At 53.0% G+C, this 24057-nt stretch overlaps 2 long non-coding RNA genes across 3 annotated transcripts; both read left to right on the top strand.

Moving 5' to 3' along the window:
• Nucleotides 1-6214: 6214 nt before the first annotated feature.
• On the top strand, nucleotides 6215-11522 carry LOC311624875. The gene is made up of 2 exons (XR_014795400.1): nucleotides 6215-6431; nucleotides 10893-11522. It is a non-coding gene; the product is annotated as an uncharacterized lncRNA (long non-coding RNA).
• A 6072-nt stretch (nucleotides 11523-17594) lies between these two features.
• Nucleotides 17595-23794, top strand: LOC311624851. Of its 2 annotated transcripts, none has more exons than XR_014795392.1 (3): nucleotides 17595-17754; nucleotides 22706-22925; nucleotides 23493-23794. It is a non-coding gene; the product is annotated as an uncharacterized lncRNA (long non-coding RNA). The 2 variants fall into 2 exon arrangements; XR_014795393.1 differs by having other exon boundaries at nucleotides 22787-22925.
• The last annotated feature ends 263 nt before the right edge of the window (nucleotides 23795-24057 follow it).

Below are 24057 nucleotides of genomic sequence, written 5' to 3' on the forward strand. Positions count from 1 at the left end.
CCACCCCCCAGCCAGCCCTTTTGAGGACAGAACTCAAACCCTGTCTCAGGGCAAGGCCCTGGGCAGCTGGCCGGTGAACCTTGGAGATGGTCCCACAGTGGCCAAGGTCCACGGGTGACATTGAGGCTGTTTGTACAAATGTGCCCCGCTGTTCCAGGCAGTCTCGTTCGCAGAAAACAACAACTCTGCTGGCACCCTTATGGGGGGGCTGAGAGTGTCCGCCATGGCCAGGGCCCCGGGGAATGAGGACATTGGTACGAGTGGGAGGGGACAGAGATAAAGGGAGAGGCTGGCCTGGAGGTGGGGGCAGGGCTCCATCAGGCAGGGCCTCCTGGGCCTTGGGAAGGACTCCAGTTTGGTTCGAATGGGGAGCACTTGAGCTGGGTTCGAAGGGATTGAAACATAAGATTCCAAACCTCCAGAATGCTTACTCATTCACTCAACCCATATCTGAGCACCTACTCTGTTCCAGGCACCATTCCAGGCACCAGGGCAAACATGACACAGGCTCTGCCTTCCTGGGAGCAGAGGGGACACAGACCCTCAATCAATGACTCATACATATAAGCAAGATCAGGGAGGGTTTCTTTCTTTCTTTTCTTTTTTTTTTTTATATATATTTTATTGATTTTGTACAGAGAGGAAGGGAGAGAGATAGAGAGTTAGAAACATCAATGAGAGAGTCATCAATCAGCTGCCCCTTGCACACCCCCTACTGGGGATATGCCCACAACCAAGGTACATGCCCTTGACCGGAATCGAACCCGGGACCCTGCAGTCCCCAAGCCAACGCTCTATCCATTGAGCCAAACTGGTTTCGGCGGGGAGGGTTTCTTTAAGGTGCTATCTAAGCAGCTGGTTTCATACTTCATCTAGCCAATCTTTATTGAGCACCATGTCAGGTACTGTGCTGGGTTCAGGGTTGAGCAATACAGACCCAACCCCTGCCCTCAAGGAGCTGGCATTCCAGCGGAGAAGACAAACCTATAAGTAATCAACAACCGGGGCTGTGGCAGCAGGGAAGGCTTCCCGGAGGAAGCGGGCGAGCAGGAGGGAGGTGGGAACTTGTGCAGGTGAGCACAGGGGGGTTGTCTCCAGCACTCTGCTGGGCTGAGGAGGGAGTGGGGGGAGGAGGTGCTGCAGCCGGGAGAGAAGGCCAGGACCCGTTGGAAGGAGACCCAAGGGTGTGGGCACTGCCCTGGAGGAGCCTCAGAGGGCAGAGGGCATCTGGAGGCTCCGCCGCCTCTCCATCTGTGTCTGGCTGCCTCCCGCTGCCGTCTCTCTCTGCGTCTTTGTCAGAGTCTGAGTCTCAGACTCTCTCACTGTCTCTCCCAGCCTCCCAGTTCCTCTTCGACTCTCTCTCTCGGCTCCAGTCCTCTTCGCGAGATGTCAGTAAGAGACAAGGATACTCGGAAAAATCCCGGGCTGGGTGGGCAGGAAGCGAGGTCAGGGGCACAAGGACAGCTGAGCACAGGGACAGGCGGTGACTAAATGTTCTGTTTTGGAAAGACGGCTCTGGTCAGGGGCGAAGGTGGCTGACCACGAAACCCGATAACCTGGCCAAACTCTGCTCTCGCCAGCCCTCTCGCCAGCAGCCCCATGACCCGTGGATGCGGCACAGAACTTTTCCGCAGGGAGGGGGGACGGGGTGAAACGGCCCGGGGGCGGCTTCTCCTCCGGCCAGCGCGGCCCACAGGAAGGGACGGAAATAAAAAGCAGTGAGCTCTCCAGCGAGCCCTCAGTGTGATTTAGAGTAGGAAAGCCCTGCTTATCTCAACATGCTTTTCAGAGGTTTCACAGTTTATTAAGCACCGTCTGTGAGCCAGGCACGGTGCTGGTACTCATGGCTGAGTCTCTTAAGTAGAGCATTGTGGTGTAAAACCAGCGGGCAGCCTGAGTCTGAGTCCTGGTTTTGTAAATGACTAGCTCTGGGAGCCTGTATAACTCACTGAACCTCTTCCTTCATGCATAAAACGGGAAGAAAATTGCACCTGTCCCATACATTGGAGATCCAGATTAATATCAGCAGGTACAGGTCACATGCCAGGGCTGATGCGTGGCACAGGACAAGTACTCAACAAAATTCATGTCAGCCTTGTGATTGGAGAACGAATGCTAAGGAGGCAGAGGAAGTGAGGAAATCCCTGCTTCGTGGCTTCCTCGCTCCGTGGCCTTGACTAAGTCTCACCATCTCTCTGAGCACCAACTTCCTACCAGTCAGTGAAGACGGTGTTGGTACTCACCTCACCACGTGGCTGAGAGGTTCCGTGTACACGCCGGTGGACAGCATTGGCTTCACAGGTGAAGGAAATAAGTCCCAAAGATGTTCACTAAGTGGATTCCATGATGTCCAGCAGGCCCTGGGCCCCCAGAACACCTATGATGCGCTGGGTCCTGTGCTCTTCCTGTCCAGCTTTGGTTATTACAGGCATGATCAACCCATTTCACAGAGGTGGAAACCGAGGTCTGGGGCGGTGAAGAGGTTCATGAGGCGAAAGGTTCGCGAGCACCTTATCCTCTGAGCTGCTCTTGATCTGAACTCTGATGACAGCGCCACCACTTCCTATGCCGTCAGAGGCGCTAGATAGAGCCTTCTTCCCTCTCACACACTCAGCGGCATGCTCCTGCCTCAGTGTCCCCGGCCCGGCCCCGAAGCTGGCCTCAGGACTGGTGGCCCTGGACAGAATTCACAAGCCCTCAGAGCTGTGCTGGTCCTCAATGACCTCTCCCCAGACTCCGCCTGGTTCCCTCTCCTTCGTCAGCCCGCTGGAAAACTCATCTCAGCCGTCAAACCCCTGAGCACTCCTCTCGCCACCAAGAAGCAGGGGACAAGCACAGATGGTGTGGAGGAAGGGACAGAACGAGGTCTGGAGCCCCAGAGCCCCGGGGTCTCAGGCGTGGTTCTGTGGCTCTGGGGGTGGGCACTTCTCTCTGAGCCTCAGTTTCCTCATGTGTAGAATGGGTGCAGTCATCACAATACCCACCCCTTCAGTTGATGTGCAGAACGGAAAGAGCCTGGTGCAGCCCTAGCCACGGGGCAGGTGCTAAAAAAATGACAACTGCCCCTACTAGGTGAGCCCTCTCCCTCCACCCCAATCCCTGAAGCCCAGTTTGGCTCCTCATGGTCAATGGCGAGCTTCTCATGAGACAGTACAGTGGTTAAGAGCATGATGGAAGCCAAATCCTGTCTTTGCCACTTAGGATCCCGGACAAGTGACCTAACTTCGCTGGGCCTTTGTTTTTCCATCTATGAAACAGATGTAATAATAGTTCCCATATTTCGAATTGTTGTGACGATCAAATGAGTTCACAAATGCAAAGGCCAGAATCTTCCAGGCACGTGGTGAGGGCTACAGAATGCCTGCTGCTTCTCAGGGGTGGGGAGAGAGGGCCTGGTTGGTGGCTTCTGTACAATCAGCGAGGGACTCAGGGCCAAGGATGAAAAGGGAGGGATTTCAGAAGGCCAGGCCCATCGTATTGGGGAGGGTCTTTGCCCAGGTCCCCCACGGGAGCCAGCACCGTGTGTGGGCATCTCTGAGAGGTGGATGCTCAGCCTGGAAGCACAGTCATCATGATTTTTTATTTTCATCACATGTGGTCCAGCAGGGTGTCCTGTCAGCTCCGCCTTCAAAGCAAATCCAGAAGGTAGGATCATGGTCTTCTCCCCACCTTCCCCCTGGGCCCGGTCACCATCATCCTTTGCCTGGGCCATTGCAGTCACGTCATCTCTGGCTGCCCCCGTCCCTCGGTGCCCCTGTGTTCTTTCCACACACAGCCAGGTGTTCTTTCAGAACCTAGCTGCCCATGCTCTCCTCTGCTCAGGACCTTCCACGGCTCCCATCGACCCCGGAGAAAAGCCCAGGTCCCTCCGGTGATGCTCAAGATGCTGCCCCATCTGCCCCTGTCTCTACCCTCACTTCCCCCCAGGTTGCCCTTGTTCATGCTGCCAGGCCGTGCTGGCCTCCTGTCATCACCACACATGCCAGGCAGGATCCAGCCTCGGGGCCTTTGCACTTTCTGTTCCTCTGCCAGGAACGCGCTTCCTCCAGTTACCCTCATTGCTCAATCCCGCGTGGCTTTCAAGTCTGTCCTCAAATATTTGCTCGACCAGGTCTCCCCCGGCTCCCGCATTGAGATCTGTGCCTCGCCAAGGCTCTCTCCATCTCCCTCCTGGCGAATTTTTTTATTTCTTAAAAATATGTTTTTTATTGATTTCTAGAGCGAGAGGAAGGGAGAGGGACAGAGAGAAACATCAACAGAGAAGCATCATCGATTAGCTGCCTCTTGCATTGCCCCGATCGGGCCCATCACCTGAGCGTGTGCCCAGGCCAGGAACTGAACCAGTGACCTCTGGGTCAACATGTTCCCTGACTGGGAATCGAACCAGTGACCCCTGGGTCAACATGTGCCTTGGCCGGGAATCAAACCTGGGTCGATGCTCAACCACTGAGCCAAAGTGGCTGGGCCTGGTTTGTTTTTCTCCTTAGTACCTACTGCCGCCTGAAACACACTATATTTAATTTACCTGCTAATGTTTACCTACCTCTCCGCCCCAACACCAACATGTCAGCCTCGTGAGGACTTCCGTTGGGAAGCCAGAGAGAGGGGCCGGTTTGGGATGCGGTCAGCGGGAGCTGCCTCTGAGAGCTGCCGAAGGCCCCGCACAATTCCCGGGACCCGGGGCCCAGCAGTGAAACACTGAGCTCCGGCTTCCTAACCTTCTTCATTCAAATGCCGGCGCTGCCACGGCCTCACCAGGAAACGTTATACTAGTGAGTGGCATCCCTCCCCTGCCTCAGTTTCCCCCCAGGTAAACGGGACGGCGATCCCTCCCTCCCGAGGCTCAGTGAGCTGATGCCTTTGAAGCGCCTGGCACCCAGGAGGCACTCAATCAGAGCTTGTTCCTCCCGCGGCCAGGCCCCCACCCCCCTCCGTGCTGGCTGTCCCCCAGGGGGCTGTGCTGAGAGCCTATTTTTAACCTTGGCTCCTGCGGGCCGGACAGCAGACCACCAGGTGAGCAACATCCCCAATCACAACCCCGGCCGACCGCGGCGTGGAAGCGCCAGGGGAGGCCGCCCTGCGGTCATGCTCTGCCCGGTAACCCTTTATGCAAAATTGTGCCATGTCACCCGATGCTGTTTATAAACTTAGTGCTGACCTTTCCCAAGCAGGCCAGCGGGGGTGGGGCGCAGCCCAGGCTCCTCACCCCCCCAGGAACGGTTGGTGGCCCACATTCACACAAAGCCGGGGTCTGGCCTCCAGCCAGACGTTGCCCACTCGTTTCAACACCTCCGAGTGCTCGCAGCTGACCAGCCCCGGGGTATTTTTAAACCCTGGCCTTGGCCAACCTCTTTGTTACATTCCGGTCAGTCAGGGCTTGGATAGAGTGCACGCGGCAGTTAGGGGAGCTGGGCAGTTCAACAACCATGTAAGCCGATTCCAAAGCCTGTGGGCCTACTGTGTGCCGGACCCTATAGAAGGCATGGAGCCCCAGTGGCGGGAAAGCTTAATTCACAGAGCCTGTCCTCAATCTGGTGGGGACACCCCCGCAAGGGTTAGAATGGAGGCTAATTTGGCAATGACAACTCAAATCTCTGCAGGGCCCAGCGGTAAATGCACGAAGAGAGTCTGGTGTGAGGCAGCAGGGAGGGGTGAGGACCGTGGTGAACTGGGCAAGCTCCTGCCCTGCCTGAGGGGGTGACTGCCCCTCAGCCTGACCTCTGTCATGGTGAGAGAATCAGGCCCAGGGTGCCCAGAGCCTCTGACTTTTCAAGAGAGGCTGCAAATCTAGGTTTATGTGGAATTCCATGCAAAAATCTCTTGACTTTTAAATTTTGGCAACACATTTTTTTTTTTAATGTTAAAAACATTCTGAGAGCCAAACGAAACCCATTTGTGGGCTGGCCTCAGCCCACAGAACCAAGGTGATGGAGGCGAACAGTTTGTGCTTTCTGAGGCAAACAGATGCATTACAACATGTTCAACAAATAGCGGCGGAGCACCTACTGTGGGCTCCTCCTCCTGTGGAGGGAAACAGCAGGGGACGGGATGGACAATGCTCCTGTCTCCGTGCTGCCTCCATCCAGGCTGTGCTGGAGCTGGCTCACACTGGCTCGCGGATTCTGCAAACTGGCTGTTCTACACGGCCATCATTTAGAAACTAAATTATATGAACTTACAAGGTAATCATTAGAATAAAAATTAAGGTAACAACTACTCAAAACTCATCACTTCCTATTTTACTATTGTCTATGTTCTGAGGTTATTGACATCTATTATATCATATTGTATCCCAGACCACATGACAAGGTGAAAACAGGACAGGACTCTGTGCTGCTGCCCATCTCTTCCCAATTTCACCTGCAGTGAGTCACGTTGGTGGCTTGAAATCGGCCTTGGTGGGAGTGTTTACACCACGGAAATTGGCAAAGGTAAACATCAGAACGACCCCGGTGCCGAGAGCCAGTGGTTAAACATTTAGCTGCAAACTTTAGGATAAAACAAATGTACTGCGAAGATGTAATAGATAGCAGTGACTGCAATGAAGGAACATAAAGTAAGTCACGGGATAGGTGGTGATGGAAGGGAGCATTTTAGACAGGCAGGTCATGGGCGTCTTCCCTGAGTGGATGATAGTTGAGCAGAGACCTGAATTAAGTGAGAGAGCGAGCCAGAGAGATATCCGGCAGAAGAAGGTTCGGGCGCAGGGAACAGCAAGTTTCTGCCTAGGGACAGGAACAAGCTTGCTAGTTCAGGAACAGGGAGGAGGCAAGTGTGACAAGAGCAGAGTGAGTGAGGGCAGGAGGTGGGCAAAGGTCAGATCATACAAGGTCTTATAGGCCACATTTGAGGAGGAGGAATTTTATTCTACTATGAATGGGCAGTCCTAGAGGGTTTTGAGCAGGAGTATGACATGGTTTTCTATCTTTTAATTTTTTTTTTTTTATGACCATGATGAATGGAGTGGAGCAAAGCCAGAGCCAAGGGACTAGGAGGGACAACTGGCACAGTCCAGTAGACGAAGATGGTGGCCACCTGCACTGTAATGGTAGTTGGGAGGGAGGGTGGTCAAGGGGATATTCTGGAACCTTTGGTTTCTGGGTATCCATCACCTGGAAGGGCCAGGAGGCCACTTCCCAGGACTAAGGGATGAGCAGGTTGAGCACAGCATGGTGGGGACTAGGGTGTTTGTGGTGAATGATTAGCCATCCTCTAGGGAGGGGCATGGAGGACGTGAGGTCTGACCCTGGGACGTGGGCCAGCCCAGTTCCCTCTTATGGTCTGAGTTCAAAGGCATGCTCTTCTGCCATATACGTGCAACATGATCTTGGGCAAATCCTGTATCTTTCTGAGCCTCCATTTCCTTATCTGTACAAAGGGGTAACATGGGCACCTGTACCAGTGTATACTGCCTCCTGGAATTGTTGGGACAAAGGAGATAGACCAGATCAATAATTTAGCCCAGTGTCTGGTTCATGCTATACTCCTAACAAATGTCAGCTGTCAATCATTAGTTACACAGTTAATAATTTTTTTTATTAAGGTATTCTATGTGTACATATCTTACCATTGCACAAAGTTATTACTTATTGAGCCCATACTGTGTGCCAGACTTTATGCTGCATGCACAATCTCGTTAAAGCTTTGTGCCTTCCCTGTGAGTGAGGGTTAGCATTACCAGCTCCATCTCACAGACAGGGAAGAGCCTCGGAGATCTGGCCCACCTTGCCCAAGGTAAGATTGCTAGTAGGGAGCACAGCTGGGTTTGACTTCAAAACCTGCTCTAGCATTCATTCTGGATTCTGCCTCCTTTGAATTGAATCAGCTCCAGGATTTTGGGAAACAGCAGTCCACGTGACCCCCAGCATCTGTCCACACCCGTGGAGACCTCTGCCTTCCCCAGAGCCGGTCAAATCAGGGTACACCCTTGGTGTGGGGTGTTGACAGGACACAGATGGTGGCTGCCTTGGGGCAGCAAAGGGTCTGGAGAAGCAGCGCCATCCTAGGCCAGCCTTGGGCCTTCCTCTTGAAGCAGGAGTCCAGCAGGCACTCATGTCCCATCAATAAACGTGCCCCAAAATAGCTCATTGGGCCCGTCCAGGGCAGCAGGACCAGGACGTCCTGTTCCCACTGGCTCTGGCCAGAGAGAAACCATGTACTTGGCCTTCCCCAGTGCCGTCTGCTGGGAGGGTGGGCAGAGCTCCTCCTGCCTGAGGGAGGACTCATGGGAATGAGCTAGGTCCCCAGGCACCAATGCCCTGACCAGGGACAGTGAAGCTTCCAGAATACGCTGCTGGTGCAGATGACTGTAGGTGGAACTGGGCCAACGCTTTTTATCTTAGTAGACAGCCCCCCATCCTCCCACCCTCCGGGGGTAAGGGGGGGGCGGTTAAGAGCTTGGGTGCTGGAATCTGACAGATGTGGTTCAAATGATGGAACACTTGGCCATTTCCTAGCTGTGTGACTTTGGATAAGTCACTTCCCCGCTGAGCCTTGGTTTTCTCGCCTGGAAAATGGGGGTACATATCTCATAGGCTGCTGACTCAGTGAGTTTATGTGTACAAAGAACAGTTGGTAGACGTTGCGGATTTATGCACCTGCTCCTCTCCCTCTCTTGCCCCTGCAGTGTGAGCCCCACCAGGGCAGGGACCTTGCTCTGTGTTTACTGATGAGCTCCAAGGCACACAGAGGTGCCCAGCAACTATTTGTTAAGTAAATGGATGGATGGATGGATGGATGGATGGATGGATGGATGGAAATGCCAGGCACATAGCAAAGAGCTCAAAAACACGTAAACTTTCTCATTGTCTTCACGGGCATTTGGAAAAGAGAAACCTGAGCATCAGCTGTGACTCACAGGTGGAGGAGAAAGTTAGGGTGAGTCAAGGGGAAGAAAACCGAATGCTGCACACAAAGCTCAGGAGCCACCTGCAAGGGAGCTGGGGCTGCCCACGCCGGGGAACTCGGGGACGAGAGACGCCGGAGGCACCTGCCTCTTAGCACCATGGCCTGGCAGGTCACCTGCGGCCACTGGGCTGTCCCCAGGAACAAGAACAGGGGACTCCAGGGCTTCTACACGAAGGAGCTGATTGGAAGGTGAGAAGCTGGGTGACTCAAAGCTGCGTGTCTGTAATAATCATAGCAACAAGGAGGATTCACCCTCCTCAGCCCTGCCCATGCCCAGCACTCATGCACTGCATTCCCAAGACAACCCTGGGAGACGGGTACCATCATGATTTCCACTCTACAGATGATCACACCACGTCCAGACAGGTGGTGTGGGCTGCCCAAGGTCACAGGGACAGTGAGTGGCTGAGCCCCTGCCCAGCGCCCCACCCAGGTGACCACATCCAGCTCTCCAAGCGCACAGGTGCCTGCTGCCCCGGGCCTTCCCGCGCTGTCCCTCCCTCGAAGCATCTGCCCCGTCTTGTCATTTTGCCAACATCAGCACTTCCTCGGGCCCCTCCTCACACACCCTTCCGCAGGGAGCGTCCCCTGCCTTCCCGCAGGGCTTCTCCCTACCTCCCCACGCCTCAGCCCTGCTGTCTTTTCCGGGCTGTGGCAGCTGTACACTGGTCTGTCCTCAGGATCTGGGGGGCAGGGGGAAGATCTGCATTTTCTCTGGAACCCAGAGCCCAGCACAGAGAGGGCTGTGACGGAAATTGTTTAGGGAGTAAACACACCATGGGGACCGCCGTGCACCAGGAGCCAGGACCCTCAGAGCCTCACGTCCAGAATCGGCGATGGGTGGAGGGGTCGCTATGATCACCATGGCTCAGGCCACACTCTGGTTCTCAGTGCTGCTCTCTGCTCCGTTCACGGAGGCCGGGCAGCGGGGAAGGGCAGACCTGGGAAAGAACCTGGAACCAGGGCCGTTCTCTCAGCCCCCTGTCCCCCTCCCCTAGCCTCCAGCCGTTCGGCCGTCCCGGGGAAGCTCCCACAGCCACTGGCCGGGCTTCCTTGGGAGTAACACGGAGGAACGTCCTCTGTTTGTGCTAATCTTTGTCTAGAATTTACCTCTTCGCAACATCCAATGGGCCCCGGTTTCTGGCCTTGTGGCCTGCATGGCCCTTGGCTCACGTAGAGATTTCGAACAGCTGTCCTTTTTCATCTCCCTGGACTTGAGGTCGGGGCATTTTTTGGTCTCTGCCTGAGGCTGTCCTGAGACTCCCCACGCCACGGACAACGACAGCGTCCAAAGATCAGACCTACCCGGTGCCAGGCCCTTTTAACCCTTAGCGACCCCTCGAGGCGGATGCCAGGGCAGGCTCAGAAGCTGAAGGTAAGCCAGGTGAAGTCACTCGCCCAAAGTCACACCGCCCTGGACCGATGGCTTCAGAGCCACGCTGTGAGTCCTGCGCCACGGGTTTCTCTCTGTCGGTGGCTGGGCAGGGAGGTATTTCTGTTCTTCGCGAGAAACTTCACCTCCTTCCGCCCGTTCACGGCCAGGGCAAATGCCCGAGATTACACTTCCCACAGTCCCCAGCCCGGGCTCCTTCCTGCGAGAGGGGCTGAGTTAGTAATGTGCCAGGGGCCCCGGGCGTCCAAGCCCTTGGCTCAGTCCTTGTGTGGGGTTCCCGTGGGGACATCTTTGCATCTCTCTCCCCTTCAAGTCTCCAAGGAAAAGGCCAGAGGGGAGTGAGGTGGACGTTTCGGGCAGAGTCCAGGCTTTGGGGTCTGAGATTCCACCCGCCCAGCCCAGGGAAAGGGTGGAGTTGCCCAACTCGAATTTGGCTGGTTCTTATCAGCTCCAGAGGCAGGCAGCGAAATCAGAGGAGGCCAGGGCTGTTTGTTGACTTTTTTCCTCCTTTTAGGCAAAAGGAATCAAAACAAAGCCTCTGCCCTGCCCACATCCTCTCTCCTTTTCTTCCTCTTTTCCTTCTCTTCCTCAGGAGCCTGACAACCCCAAACCCTAAAGTCTGAGAGGGAGGGTTTTTGTTACCCCCACACAATTGCCATCATTTCTCTGGGCCACGCGTCTCGTGGGAACGGCGGCACAGATGCCTGCAAGTGACGAATGACGGCTCTTATTCTCTCTATCGACAGAGGAAGAAACTGAGGCACAGAGAAGGGAGCTCACGCTTCAGAGATCATTCAAGGTTCTTTGACTGCCAAGGCCATGCTCTTCGCCATTCCTCAAGCTACACCCCTCCTCCAGAATTGTATCTCCACCAAGAAAAATGAAAGCGTGCAAAGGCGACTAAGAGCAGAACTCCAACTTCAAATGCTCCCTGAGTTCAGGGGCTCCAAACTCCAATGACTGCAGCGCCCAGGCAAGACACAGGAATGACTGAAGGTGGTCCGGGGGAGGCGAATTGGAATGCCCCTGGGTTTCGAACCACCACCAGCCCATGGCTGCCTTGGGAAATGAGGGCCCAGTGTTGCCAAGGTTTTCAGGCAAGCTAAAAATACAGATGTTTTCTGTGAAATTTCTGGATTTTTTTTTTTTTTTTTTTTTTTTTACATGGTGGAAGATAGAAGTCTATTTTTATTATGGTGATAAATAAAATGAATGGACAGTGTGCTAGGCTGGTCTCCTAGCTTAAACATTCCATTTTCCCAGTGAGTTGAAATGCCACTTTTGTCATAATCCTCCCCACTGTTCTTCTACTTCATACTTTTCTTTGTCAACTCCAAGACCATCTTATCCAATTAAAAAAAAATCCCACAGGTCACTACCTGAAATTACATTCAGTTTATATATAATGTTGGAAGACTGGCCCTTTTAAGGATGTAAAGTTTTCCCATTTATTTACTCTCATCTTATGTTCATGCCCTTAGGGCAGTGGTTCTCAATCTTTCTAATGCCGCGACCCTTTAATACAGTTCCTCATGTTGTGGTGACCCCCCAAGCGATGGTCTTAGGCTCTACAGCAGCGGCTGTCAATCTGTGGGTCACTACCCACAGGTTGAGAATCACTAGCAGGGTCGCCTAAGACCACTGAAAAATACAGCTATTTACATTACGATTCATAACAGTAGCAAAATTACAGTTATGAAGTAGCAACGAAAATAATTTTACGGTTGGGGGGGTCACCACAACATGAGGAACTGTATTAAAGAGCCGCGGCATTAGGAAGGTTGAGAACCACTGCCTTGGGGGAAGATATTTTCTCTTTCTTCCAAACTCTATTGACTTTTAAATGATGATGAAATTCCTAACTATTGGAGCTGCAGCCAAGTCACACCTCTTGTGGGCTGTGTTTGGCCTCGGGGCTCCCCGTGTCCCCTGAAACTCAGGGTGGCCTCCCCCGGAGGTGGAGAAGGAACATGGATACGAACTCTGTCCCCGGGGGGAGATCTCTAGAGCCAGAGAAGTCGGGACAGGCTGGGCTGAGAGACTCCGGGATGCCGGCTGCTCAGCCCCCTCTGCGGCAGGCAGGGCACCCGCTCGGAGGCACCGTCTTCCTCCAGAGGCTCCAGCCGCCTCATTCCTGAGCGGTGCTGTAAAGCAACAATTTAAAATAACCCATATGTCTTTTTGTTTTTTAAAAGCAAATTTAAAATAAATAATAAGAAAACACAGTCAGTTGTCAAGGTATATCTATGGAGGCCTACTAGTGCAAGGAGCTGCTTAAGGAGTCATGGCAGGGTGCATGGACGGGTGCCTGATTGGTGGTCTCCTGCTCTAGTGGAGAGCATGGGAGAGGAGCCCGGAAACAGATGGGAAACCAAGGAACATTCCGGTGATGATCCGCCAATGAAGTGAATAGGTGACGGGATAAAGAGGGGCTGGAGGGCCCCTGTATCCAGGCGCCTGGAGAGACCCTCTTGGCAGAGGCGACGTTTTGCTAAGACCCGAATGATGGGAAACTGACAGCCGGGGGATCCCTGTCTCAGTGGCAACTGCGACACCCAGCAATAGCACTGTGACATTTGGGCGTCTATCCTACCAAACCCTACTGCCCACTTACATTTTTACTAGTGGCCTGGTGCATGAAAGTTGTGCACATTAAAAGGGAATTAATTAGAGGGAACATTTTAATACTGCTACTTGCCCTTTCTCTATGATAGAAGCATCAGAGATGAAAGAAAATTAGGAAAATGCATATGAAAATCTTCCTCCTGTCAGAGTCTGGGACACGCCACGAGAACCAGAGTCAAGTCCCTGCCCACCCACATGCGCCTCAAAATCACATGAGACCCAGACCTGGCCAGCCGGCCCCACCACTGTCAAGCCCTGCAAGGTGGGGGGCATGGCCTCAGGTCACCTGGCCGGGCACTGGGGCAGGAGGGTGTGCCCTTAGGTCCCCTTGTCAAGCTCTGCCAGGCAGGGAGCACAGCCTGAGGTCCCCTGTCAAGCCCCACCAGGTGTGTGTGTGGGGTGCAGCCTCAGGTCCCTGCTGATTGCTCCTTACGGCTTGTTACAGGAACTCAGCCTCCACTTGGGTACAGCCGTTGTGTGTTATGGGAGCCCCGATTCTGCTGTGGGTACAGCCATCTTGTTACAGAGTGACAGTCAATTTGCATATTCCCTCTTTATTAAATAGGATATTTACATGTTTGCTTATTTAATTTCTATTTCACGTGCTTGCTAAAAAACAAAAGTGGCCACATAGTGTTTTGTAGCCACCTTCTTTTCCTACTCGAAGCCTCAGTTTCCCCATCTGTAAACTGGAGATGATCCTTGTAGCTGCTCCAGAGGGGAAAGATTCTCCCAAGTAGATGGCCTAAGGGACATGATTGATCCCGAGATTAGCCATTATTAGCATGTCTATCGAATCACTTTTCAATGGCAGCCGTGAGAGGCGGTGGTTAGCGTTTCCGTTTTGCGGGGAGACTTTAAGCCTGAGAGTGAGCCAGCTCGCAGAGGGCGGCGAGTTCTCGCCCGGGCCCAGGCTCTGCACCGTGAAACCTCAAACACATCGCACGAGCACTCCTTCCTCCTGGGAGAGGAAGCCGAGGCCGAAACCGGGGGCTTCTCTGGGGTTGTTTGTTTTCCCTCTTCTATGATGTCGTTCGTTTTTGTGAACCTCGCACTTATCTGATGTCACAGGTTTTGGGAACCCAAACCACAGACAAAATACGCTGTGTTATTCTTTGAAGGATTGTGCAGTGAGATAAGGGAGCTTGGTGCTGGCGACATGGCGTGCGAGGACACAGGGTTGTTTTTGCAGAGTTAGGGGCGTCAGGGCTTGTTCTTGGGTTCAACGTCCACAGCATCCCTGCTGGGAGCTCAGTCACCGGCACCCAGGCCACCCTGCGTGTGCGGGGCCCTCACACCTTCCACAGCGCGGTCCGGAGCGGCAGGCCCGGCACGGGAAGTCAGCCCAGCACAGCACACACCACATGTCCTGAGGATGCTGCAGAAACGCTGTGCTGCTGGGCTGCCCGGGAACGGAACGTGCCAGCCCTGCCTACCTTCTGCTAGACTCTGAGGTCACCCCAAAACCCTGTTTGGTTTTCCTGGGGCTTTTTGCGAATGTCACTTGAGCACCTGAGTCCCCTCTCTGACCTAAGTGCCACGAAGCCTGTGAAAGCCCACTTCCTGCTTCTGCCCTGGCCCCATGCAGACTGTTATCCACACGCTGCCAGAGGGATCCTGTAAAAACCTAGGTAACGTCACCTCCCTCCTCTGCCCAAACCCTCCCGTGGCTCCCACTTTCTTCAGGGTCAAAGCCAAGTCCTTACTGTGGCCTATCAGGTCTCTGCCTTCCCAGGTCCTTCCCTCTTCCCCTGCACCCGCACCTCCTTCACCTCTCCCACCCAGTGCACTGGCCTCCACCAGGACCCCTCTGCCTCAAGGCCTTTGCACTTGCTGCTCCCTTATGTCCTTCACTGCAGTGTCAAAATATCAGAGAAGCCACCCCTGACCCCATGAAAACAGTGTCTCTTTCCCAAAATAACTCTCCCCTTCCCCTGCTTTATTTTTTCTCCGTTGCTCTTTGTCACTACCTGACTTGTCCCCAGATACCAGAGGAGCACAAACGTCCTCAGGAACCTAGGTCCAATGACAATAAACAAAAGAATAAGAGGTTTGGGGTGTTTTGTTACACAGCATTATGGCCACCACAGATGACCGATGCATGTAGTGTGAATGGAGATGAGATTACAAGTGAGCTCAGGAGAGAAGAGAATGGAATTTTAAAAAGTACTTGTTACAAGGGTGTGGCAGACACTGTCGATGGCCCAACCACAGACATCATCAATGTTCTTCCTGGCTGAGATCATCCTCTTTTATCTGAGGGGTATCAGTCTCTGTGCTGGAAGGAGGGGCCCTCTCCCTTGCCTGAGGACGTAAGCCAGGTCTCAGGACAGAAGCCCACACATTGGTGATGGCAGAGTAGAGAAGGAGAAAAGCACATGTCCTTGATAATGTCCCTGAGTCACACTGGATTAACAAGCCTTGAATGACTTGTGGAAGACACTGCTCGGTGCCTCCTCAATGCCCACTGCCCCTTCTTGCTTGTTTACAGAACCCTGATTTTATTTGGAATGGCAATGGGCCAGCTAAAGGCACTCACTCTCCTAGACTCCCTGACCGCTAGGAGTGGCCATGCGATCCAGGTATAATCAATGAAAATTAAACCAAATTTGCAGATCAGAAATCTCAGGAAAGCTTTTTAAAAATATATATATATATTTTATTGATTTTTTACAGAGAGGAAGGGAGAGGGACAGAGAGCTAGAAACATCGATGAGAGAGAAACATCGACCAGCTGCCTTCTGCACACCCCCTACTGGGAATGTGCCTGCAACCCAAGTACATGCCTTTGACTGGAATTGAACCTGGAACTCTTCAGTCCGCAGGCCGACGCTCTATCCACTGAGCCAAACTGGTTTCGGCAGGAAAGCTTTTTGAAAACAGACAAACATGGCGGGCACACTGCTCACCCACATCCTTTTTTCCTGCTCATAATGTGGATAGAAACTGGCGGGAGAGTGGCCATCTTGCAACCATAACCAGCCAAGAGGACAAAAGCCACATGTTCTTGATGGCTGAGCAAAAAGTGGGAAAGAACTTGGGCCCCTGGTGGCATCACTGAGTCATCATCCTCTTGGCTCCTGAGGCCTGGATTTCTAGTAGTAGGAGAAAACGGCCAGGTTTTGTGTTACTTGCAGCTGAATGCATGCCTGACTGACCTGCCACACAGTCTCTGCATTTTGAACATATAAAAAGGATAGATTTCCTTAATGAGGAAGCCATTTTGCGCTGGCTTTTCCTGTGAAAAACAGCCTAATGAATACCTGTGTTTTGTAGGGAGTTGACTTCTGATGAACTGAGTTTTGCAGTGAGTTGACTTCTGATAAACCTGATCTTGGACTTGAGTGAAATGGGGGACTGAGGGTCATTCTTGCTCTTCTTGGAAAATCAGAGGATGAAAGAGAAGCAGTCCGATTTCCTGAGCATGTTTTTGGCAAGATCAAAAGGACTAAGAACTCAGGTTCTACTTCCACTTTAAGTATGTCTGAAGAGTCCTGACTAACCTGTTTGTTTGTTTGTTTGTTTGTTTGTTTGTGTTTGAAGGAGTAGCTTTAAGGTTTAAGGAGGCAAATTTACCACGTAAGGCACTCAGCCACAGTCAGGTCTGCCTGAGTCTGGGACCATATTTTTTTTTTTTTTCCCCTCCTTTCTGGGTCTCTGTCTTTTCATCAGTAGAATGAGATGATTTTCAAACATTTTGCTTCAAAATAGGCAAAACTCCTTTTCAGCTGGACCTTTACTTGCTGTCCGGCCTATAAAAAAAGACAAAGAGAACCTGCCCAGAGCGGAGGTCAGGAGGCCTGCCGTTTCCTCCCGAGCCCCGTGGCCTCAGGCACCTCCTTGCAATCCTGGGCTTGAGGGCAGGCGTTTAGGAAACACCAGCTTAGATTATCCCGAGGCTTTTGGAAAGAGCTCTGAAACCAAGAGGGGAGTCTCTGATCTTTCCAACATTATTAAAATGTTTCTCAGAAGACAGAACCAAAACAAAACCAAAACAAAAGCTTTCCAACAGCGCAATTCCCCCAAGGACAGGGAATTTACTTCCCTTCCATCTCCCACCTACTATTCCCACCCTTGGCCCCACTGCCCACAGCCCACTGCCGCCAGGACCTGTGTCTCCCGCAGAGATGGTCTGTGTGTCTCCCAGCAAATGTGTACACACACACACACACACACACACACACACACACCCGTGGCATTCCATAATCACTGTTTTGCATCTTGTTTTTCTCCGTTAACATTATATCCTAGAGGTTTTTCCGTGTCCAGTACTCAGAAATCTGCTCACTCGCTTCAGGGACTGCATGACACTGGAATACTACGTATTTGTTGAAAAAGGCCCCTATTCTTGGATACTCAAGTTGCTTCCAGTCTTTTGCTAGAAAAACCCTGCAGTGAAGGTCCTTATGTATGTATCTTGGTGCACACATGTTCTTTCAGATGGTTGGTTGTTTTTTCCCCCACCCCCTACCCCTTCTCTCTCTGCTTTTTGGCCTTTTTTTTTTTTTTTTTTGCCTATTTGCATTTTCAAATTTTTATTCCATGAGCATGTCCCACTTGTGTAATAATTAAAAGGATATGTTTACAGGCCCAGGCCTCAAACTTCAGCCAAGTTAGATAAACAGCCCCACGCATAAGCACAATTCAGAAAGGAGAAAAAAAACACACACACAAAAAAACGGCCTCTGTTGCCGAGGCCTGTCTGGCTGGGAGGCTGCATTTCTGCAGAGTCATGTGCCAAGGCCCAGGCCAGCCTGCCGGGACACGTCCTGGAGCGCGGGCTCTGGGTTCCAGTCCAGGCCGAGTGGTAACTTGCCAGATGACTCCAGGTAAGCCACGGAGCCTGGCCGGACTGTCGGGAGAGCGATTCCTGCGGGCCAGGCTCTGAGTGAGGGATGGTAGGGTGACCGGGGAGGCCGTGCTGGATGAGGGGAAATGACTCTGGGTGCTGAGGCATTTGCCAGCCTCCTCACATCCATCCAGCCCTGGAGTCAGTCCTGGTTCCTCCCACTTCCCCTGCGAATATCACTTCACCCTCAAGAACCATGGACTCGACCTCCAAAGCACAGCTCACCCTTGCCCGGGCTGATGGGGCTCGGTGGTCCCAGCATCAGCCTGCACACCAAAGGTCTCTGGTTCGATTGCTGGTCAAGGGCACATACCTGGGTTGCAGATTTGATCACTGGCCCTGGTTGGGGTGCATTCAAGAGGCAACCAATCAACGTCTCTCTCTGTCTTTCTCACTCTCTCTCCCCATCTCTCTCTCGCTCTCTACCCCCTCCTTCTTTCCCTTCCAGTATCTCTAAAAATATCGATGGAAAATATCCTTGGGTGAGGATTAACAAACAAGCAAAACATAGCTGACCTTTGAACAATGTGGGAATTAGGGGTGCCTACCCTCTGGGCAGTAAAAATTATAACTTTTGACTCCTTGCAAATTTAATGACTAAACACCTACTGATAACATAAAGCCGATTAACACACATTTTGTATGTCATGTGTATCATATACTGTATTCTCACAATAAAGTAAGCTAGAGAGAAGAAATGGCATGAAGGAAATCATAAGGAAAGGAAAATACATGGACAGCACTGTACATATTTATTGAAGAAGTCTACGCATCAGTATACCTACTCCACTCAAACCCATGTTCTTCAAGGGTCAGTTGTATCTCTCTGTCTCTCCCCAAGTTCTCACCATGGCCCGGCTTTCAAGGCCCTCTGTGATTTGCACTCACCACCTCTCCCACATCACCTCCCCTCCCCACTCCTCCTGGCGCTCTCTGCCCCATCGCACCAGGCTCACTCCCAACCTCAGGGCCTTTGCACTTGCCCTGCGCCTGCACTTGGATTCTTTTCCTTCCCAGCAGGCTCAGAACCAGGTTGAGGCAAGTGAGATGCCCAGGATGAAAACTGTAAGAAGACATGCACTCTCAAGGCTGAAACCAAGACCCCCCTCACATTTTGTGCCCGGGTCACTCGCTTGCCTCACCCTTATCCTGCTGTTTCCCAGAATCGGTTCTTATCATTTGGGTCTTGCTTCATCGACCCCCTCCTCAGAGAGACCTCCCTGATCATCTCAGCTCCTGGGGTCTCTGCCACTATCTAGCCCATCACTTCAATTTGTTTTCATTATTCTTATTAAAAAGTTATTTGCTTTGTGCCCATCTCTGCTCTCTGGGTTATAAGTTCTATGAGAATAGAGACTTTATCTGTCTTGTTCTCAGGTATTTCCCCAGCACCCAGCATAGTGCCCCATTCAGCGGACAGTAAATACCTAGGGATGGATAGGTGGATGGATGGATGGATGGATGGATGGATGAGCTAGTTAGTGGCAAAGCCAGGATTTGAACCCAGGATTGCCCGTCTCTGAAGTCAGCCCTCCTATTCCTGACTGAGAATTGAAAGGTTTAGATGCCATCAGCGGGAACCCTTGAGGGGGGCTTGTGTCGCAGCCTGTCCTGATGGAAACCCTGCGTCCAAGGACAGACTCCTGAGGAAGCTTCTGGGAGGGGGAGGAGCTTGGCCACAACCACAGGGCTGCTCTCCGCCTCGGGCCTTCCTGGGCCAGCTGTGCCCGCCCCCCTCATTCTAGTTTTTATTTTTAGCGGCGCGTTTTTGGGCACCGTGGACTCTCCTTAGGAAAAGTCCAACAAGAGGATGAGAGGGCGGTTTTGAAATCTGGTGGGAATGTAGGTCAGGCTGGGCTGCTGGCGGGCGTCCAGACGATAAGGCCTCTGTGGAAGCTTAATAACGTGAGTAGCCGTATCCATGACACAATTCATAACTGAGAGGAAATAGCAATTAAGGGGCAATTGTGCAACGTGGGACAAGCCTCCTTCTCAGCTCATAAAAGCGGGAGGAGGAAGAGGCGACGCTGTCATTCTGGGGCCACCGGAGGCCAGGCAGGCAGCCTGCGAGGATGGGGGGCTAAATCTCTCTACGGACGGGGTTTGCACCCATCTTCCTCCCCCACTCAGGCCTTAGGGAACTGGGAGGATGTGAAAGGCAGAGACCCCCCCACCCCCTCATCAAACACCTACTAAGCACCCAGCTGGGCTCAGGATGCGCTCCGAGCCGCAGAGCTGGCTTTGGCTGCTGCGGGGCGATGTGGTCGCAGCTGCACTATTTTGCTGCTGCCTTGTCAGAATGGAAAATCGCTTTGATTGCCGGGTGAATTGTACCACAGACACGCCTGGTCCTCAGCCCACCTCCCCGCCCCCTCCCAGTTACTATGGATGTTCAGTTTCTCCTTTATTCATTCTCTATCATTTGATCTTTCCATCAGCACCCTTTGCTTTATAATCAGTTCACACACACAGACACACACACACACACACACACACACACACACACACACACACACACAAACACCGTGAAATCCACACTGGCACCTTTTCTCTTCCTTGAACAAGCCAGGCATGCCCCGGGCCCAAGGCCTTGACAGTTGCTGAGCCCGCTGCCCAGAATGCTCTTCCCCTCGATCGCCACAGGGTGCACCCTTCACTCCCGCAGGTCTGCACTCAGCTGTCACCTTCCCAGGGACGTCTTAGCTGACCAACCTTTTAAAAATGGCAAACCCGTCTGGGGCTCTCGCCCCAGCTCTCCTGGTCTATTTTTACCTACAGCCCTTACACCGAGTAACCCTCTCTGTCGGCTGCTCACATAGTGTACCGTCTGCCCGGTCCCACCAGCGTGTTAACACCGCCAGCAAAGGGGGTTTTGTCCACCTTGTTCTCCGCTGCCTCTCCGGTGCCGGGAACATGGCAGGCGCTCAGGGAAAATTGGTGAATGGATGAACGAAGGCATGAATAAATGTTTACTATTACATTACCATCAGCCGATAAAAAGGCTGACTATTTGCTGGACTGGCTTGAGGGCTGCCCACGGGTCAGACCTTCTTAGACGCTGGTGGGATCATTGGAAGTTGGGGTAACAAGAGCCGGTTTATTGGCCCAAGTATTGGCAGCCGGTCCCTGTTCTGATTGATCAGTGGTCAGTCTGAAGAGCATATCTCCTCTTCCCTGGGAGCTCCTGGACACTTCAGATTCTAAATGCAGCCCTAACCGGTTTGGCTCTGTGGATAGAGCGTCAACCTGCAGACTCTAGGGTCCCAGGTTTGATTCTGGCCAGGGGCATGTACCTTGGTTGTGGGCACATCTCCAGTAGGGGTTGTGCAGGAGGCAGCTGATTGATGTTTCTCTCTCATCAATGTTTCTCTCTATCCCTCTCCCTTCCTCTCTCTGTAAAAAAATCAATAAAATTATTATTATTTTTTTAAATTCTAAATGCACTGACTGAACCCACCAACAAACATTCCCATGTGAGGGAGCAAAACTCTGTATGCAAAAAGGGTTCCTTATGGGACCTTTCACAATAGTGTGCATGCACACACACTCACACACTTGCATGCTCACACATACACTCAGTCAGACCTGACCTCAAGATTCAAACCCAGGGACACACTCACACACTCATGCAATTAAACTGACACTCATTTTGTCATTTACACGCCCAGATACACACATGCTCAAACTGGTTTATACACTCAGTAATGACGCTGCCCCCTGCCCGGTCACCAGCACACACAGATGTCTACTTACTCACACCCATACACAAACATGAACATGTGTGCACACTCACCGGCTTTCTTAAAGCCCTACTTTCACTCACTCATCCTTAGGCATGCAGTCCCCTCATGCACCCCAGACACACCTCCTGGGACACATCACCTTCCTGCAGGCCGAGCCCCAGGGAGCCGCCGTCGGCTGTGTTTTGAGGAGTGGGGACAGAATGCTTGCTCTGACCCCAGTTTACCCTGAATCTTGACTCTGACCTAGGACAGCCTCAAAGCCGCCTGACGTGGGCCAACTGGGGAGGGCCTGCTCCGTGAGCAGCGGGTGCTCACATCAGCCCTGAGTGTGCTGCCTCGGGGCACGTCTGCCTGGCTCATCAGTGCCCAGGGCACCCGCCCACTTCCTCCCAATCGGAAGGCAGGCCAACCCCGATGACATCAGGCGGTCTCTGGGCCTGCCTGGCACCCAGCACAGAGGAAGGAAGCAAGCTGCCTCGGCTGCGTGGCCGACTGAGGAGCCCAGGACTTGCCAGAGGCTCTGTGACCCAGGTCCACTGTGGCTGAGCTGCCTGTCCCCAAACCCACAGGGGCACTGTGTGACGTGGACTGGTATTCATACCCAGAAATGACCATCACAGTGACTCACGTTTCCTGAGCACCTACTGTGTGCCAAGCATGGCTCCAGCTCATCATGACTCTTCATTAATCTTCAAACCAACGCTATGGTAACCCTATACATCATCCTAGGTGTACATATAAAGACACATAGAAAGGTTAGGGGACTGGCTCAAGAAACAGGATTTGACCCCGGTGATCTGGCTCCAGACCCCTACCCTCAATCAGCCCCTCTGCAGCTTGTTGGTTTGTGGCTTGTTTTGGTGAGTCTCAGATAGTTTTGACCTCTGCACCTCTCACCTCTCTGAATCCTGGCAACAATCTCAGGAGCAGGGTGCCAGGTTTAGGCCCGTTTAACAGTGAGGAAATGACCCGCCTGAGACAGACAGCAAGGAAGAGGCAGAGCTGTTTGTCCCCGGGTCCCAGGGCCCTTTCTGCGATGCCTGGTCTTCTCCCTCCCGGGCCAGAGGTGCTGGCAGGACCGGAGACGGGGAAAGGGGGCGGTGGGCCTTTGGTGGCCATAGAGCAGTCAGAAACGTAATCAGACATTTATGTCAACAAAACAACCAACATTTTGCTTTTTAAAACAAGTGGGAAACAGCGAACATACAAGAGAATACACAGCCTCACAACAAGCTTGCAAAGCAGATGCTGTTGAATTCCATTTCACAGACGAAGAAACCGAGGCCTTCAATACCATCCCGGTGCTCGAAATTTCCAAAGCACATCGCCTGCCAGGAGTCTCACCTGAACGCAGGGTTGAATATCCAGCTGCGGCTCGACACGCCAAATGGGCAACTCAGAGTTCCAGGTAAGAAACGGAACTTCTTATCCTCCCTGCCTGCCCCTCCCCTCCGGCAGCTCCATTGTGGAACACACCACCTCTGTTTTCCCAGGGCCGCAGGCCAAAAGCCTTCCCGTCCTCACTGACTCCTCTCTTTCTCACCCGTGGACTGAAGCAGGCATCCGGATCCTATCACTTCACTCCCCCACCCCCACCCCCACCCCCACTCCCATAGCCCCACCCTGGGGTGAGTCACCACATGCTCGCTTGTATTATCGCCGTGTCTTTCCAACCGTGTCGCCCATCCTGCCATTTCTCCCTACCCGAAGGAAGCCAGGCCGCGTTTCTCCTCCGCTTCACACCCTCCTGCGGCTCCAGGTTACCCAGAGTAAAAGATAAGGTCCTGGCAGGGGTCCACAGGACCGGCGTGGCCGCCCCATCTTCACCCCCTGACCTCCCCCCTCCATCCACTCCGGCATGCTCCCCGGTCCTGGAACACACCAGCCACCCGACAGCCCCAGAGCCTTTGCCTTTGCTGTTCCCTCTGCCTGGAACTCTCTGCCCAGAGATAACAACGGGCTCCTCTCTCTCCAGCTGCAGGTCTTGGCTCAGACAGAAATGCACCCGGGGGCTTCCGTGAGCAGCCTGTTTAAATGAATAAGCCGCCTCATGAGTGCTCTTTGGCCCCCTTCTCTCCATGGCAGCATCACCGCCGTGCCCACAGGGCTGGCCTGGTTCTGGGGCGTCCATGGCAGCATCTTCAGCATCTTCATGTCCTGCGCGGAGTGCTTGCTTAATAAATAAATGTTTGTTGAGTGCGTGAGTGGGGATCTGCAAGGGGTTAGCTGACTTCCCCAGGCCTCCAGGTTAGGACATGCTGGAGCCAGGATTTGAACCCAGGGATCTGAGTGCCAAAGCTGTGTCCTTAACCTCCCAGGGCCTGGTTCCAGGTCAGCACCCCGGAGATGGTGACTGTCACTGTCAATGATTTTTAGGGTGACATATCCATATTCCCCCCCTCCCCCGCCCCCGTGAAAGGGAAGGCTGGGGAGGGGGACAAAAGGGAGAAGCCAGGCTGCTGTGGCCTCCAGCCAGCAGGAGGTGATTCATCAACCAGGTGACATTCCATCCCCTTCCCCTGAGGACTTTGGCCTGAGAT

Source organism: Pipistrellus hanaki, assembly GCF_964339955.1.
Source record: "Pipistrellus hanaki genome assembly, chromosome: 6".
In the NCBI taxonomy this organism is placed as follows: domain Eukaryota; kingdom Metazoa; phylum Chordata; class Mammalia; order Chiroptera; family Vespertilionidae; genus Pipistrellus; species Pipistrellus hanaki.